The sequence below is a fragment of the Crinia signifera genome, chromosome 6 (assembly GCF_055691185.1).
Source record: "Crinia signifera chromosome 6, ASM5569118v1, whole genome shotgun sequence".
Taxonomy (NCBI): domain Eukaryota; kingdom Metazoa; phylum Chordata; class Amphibia; order Anura; family Myobatrachidae; genus Crinia; species Crinia signifera.
The window spans coordinates 115,713,948-115,717,220 of record NC_139222.1 but is presented as its reverse complement, the minus strand read 5'-3'; positions in this window follow the sequence as shown (position 1 = coordinate 115,717,220).

Here is a 3,273-nt window from a genome sequence, read left to right as displayed (position 1 = left end):
CTGTCCCGCTGTCCCACCCGCGGCAGGCATTGTCCCGCTGGGGGGGGTGGCAGTTGGGAGACCCCCAATCTAGTAGAATAGACGCTGTGCGCATGCGCACAGCGTCTATTCTCGTATGAAAATGAGGTTGCAGCTAATTAGCATAAGCCGCACCCTCATTTACATACGCCCCGCCCCCTTTTTGGACGCTCGCGCGGCTTCGCCGCGCGAGTGTCCCTATTTCATACGGACAGAAGTTGGGAGGTATGCTTATGGTGTGTACACACGCTGCGATATGGCTTCTGATGCTGCCGATATAGTGAACATCGGAAACCATATTGCATGCTGATTGTGTGCTTTTTAGGGCTTTCGAGTCCGAAGCGCTGCCGATGCACGCTCCCGTTTGAGCGCAAATCGGCAGCAAAATAGAGAGGGTAGGCAAGACTATATAGTGCAGATCTGCACTATATAGTCTTTGTGCCTTACATACTCAGATAGCCCCGGCGGCAAGAGGGGCTTCTCTTGGGGCTGCAGGGCTGATGTGCAGTGACCCAGGGCGGAAGTTATCCAACGTATAGAGGGGGGTCACATATACTGCTGTGTGCCCTCTGCTGTATGCATGGGGGGGGGGGAGCAGCGGGGGGAAGCTGTCTCTTACCTTGGGGAACTGGGGCATGCCATCACTACACACTGTGCCGCGGCCCAAAGTGGGCTAATGGCACTCAGCTCCGGCTGTGAGCCGTGGATAATGGGCACCATGAGCAGCAGCACCCTGCCATCTGTGCCCCTGCCCGGCACCTGCAGCGGCGGCACTGCGTGTGCGCTTTGCTTCTCCTGCAGCACTCTAGTACTGCCATGTACAGCGCCGCATATGTGACAGTTGGCGGCGCATCTGGATGATTAAAGTAGGATGGGGCAACATGAGGATGGTGACTAATCGCCTCTCTCGTTACAGGTATCGGTACTGTCCTCTCTCTCTCTCCTCCGGTCAGTGATGCATGCCGCACGGCATCTCGACCGTGTGTACACACCATAACAGGTGCAATCTCACCAATATAATACTGCCCCTCAGCTAAAATGACCTATAAAATGCGATCGATGTAGTGTTATTAGTAGACTATTCCGCTGTTACTATTCCGCTGTTTATCTAAATCCACACACTGAAAGGGGAGGAGGCACAGCCTAAACATAGAGGCTTGTGCCCCATCTCCATGGAAACCAGAAGTGCCGTGCGTTCCAAATAGTGGAAACACGTCACTGAATATCTGTTTAGAAAACACTTTACATCCTTCGTTTTTATGCTTTTGTGTTAGTTTAAAGTGTTTATGTCTCCTGAGGTTATGCCTGAAATTCCTACAGCCATGTGCAGTAATGCCCAAAGCCCCCCTCACATATCTTGAAGCCACATTCAGGGGCAAATGCAGGATTTTCAGAAGGGGGTTTCCAGAGGGGCGGAACAAAGCACGGAGATGGACACTTAGGTGACCCAGTATATGCCGGGTCAGTTAAAGTATTATAGATAGACCAAATGTATATAAATAATAATAATAAATATATATAAATATATATATATATATATATACATACATACAGGGGCATCAACAGCAGTGTAGACCCCTGAGCATAGCAAAGTATTGGGGCACCTACCGATCCTCCAGTGGTAGGGGTGGGGGAAGCTTTGATGTCCCGCGGGTGGTAGGGGGTATTATATCAACCGCTCAGCATGTAGGGCCTGGGTCAGTAATTTCCACTAATTACCCCTTTACTGTACAGATGGTGGGAGATGAGGTGGGAGAAGGGGGCATTGGGCTGAATGAAGGGGCCCTGATACATAACTTCCAGGGTGGTAGAGGATGTTTAATATGTAGAGGAGGGGTGTATAGTGGAGTGGGCTTATTATTCATAATTTTCTGGTGGGAGGACAGCTTGCTTGACTGCAGATATCTCCAGTTCCCAGAAATAGATTTCTTAGATTTTAATGGAATTAAAAACTAGAGAATCACACCTACCAAATGGTATTGGGGACTAGAGTTCAGGAGGCAGAGCAATCTATATATGCAAAAAATGATTAGTCGACAGAGATAGCTTAATGGTTTATCCTATCTACATATCAGAGTGTTATTAGTCTGGATATTTACAGATATTTGGATATCTGGATATTTGCAGAGGTGGGAAAAGGGAGACATTTCTGTAATAGTAGTAAAATACCTGTAATGCTGAGTACATTTTGGTTTTAAATAATTGTATTGAGTTCCACAGCTTTGTTTAGTCCACAGAGGTAGATCGTTTGCATATGCAACATCCAGTAAACCTCCTGTTCACATAGTTGTCCGAAACTGTCCGCGCCCCCGGCGCATAGTTTTTTTGATATGTTCTAACCCAGGAGTTGTAAGCCTGTAGGATCACCTGAATGGACTTCATGAAAATGTCTAGAGACACTGTGGGACAATATATGTTTTACAATGTTCCTTCTGTGCTCCAGAAAACGGACTTTGATTTTTCTGGTTGTGCGGCCTATGTATTTAAGCTGGCAAGGGCAGCTTATCAAATAGATAGTATATTCCGTATTACAATTGACAAAGCTGTCTATATTTATCTTATTTTCCTCTTTATCCTCAAAAGTAGGATTTGATATGCGTGCATGTAATGCATTTAGTGGCACCGCATCTAAAGAAACCTTTGGGTTTTGTACCCATCCACATTGGAGGCAGTGTTTCAGATGTTTGTGAATCTGTTGTCTTCAACATGCTTGGGGCTAATAAGTTTTTAAGAGTTCTGTTCTTTTTGAAAACAAAAAGGGGTTTATCTGGAATGATGCCGACTAATAGGTTGTCTTGGCGTAAGATGTAATTTTTTCCTATTATTTTTTTAATTTGTGTTGAGTGACTATTGTATTTTGAAATGTATGTGATTTCGAAATTTTTCTTTTCTTATTTGGTGGTTCCATTCTTCTTGTTGGGTTTGAGTAATGATTCTCTATCTTCTGCAATTACTTCCCCTTATGCTTTTTTGAGGAGATATTTAGGGTAACCTCTCTGTTCAAAGGTATCTAGCATCTCTGAAACTTGTGCTTCAAATGTTTCTTTTTTTGTACAGTTCCTATATAAACTTAATAGCTGTCCTTAGGGTATGCCTTTTTTTTTCAGGGTAGATAATGTGAACTATTAAAAAGAAGATAGGAATTTGAGCCTACTTCTTTTGCAAAATTTGAGGTACAGATGCAATTTCCAACTATCTCTAGGGAAAGATCCAAGAAAGAGATTTTGTTAGGGTGTGTATGGTGTGTGAATTGTA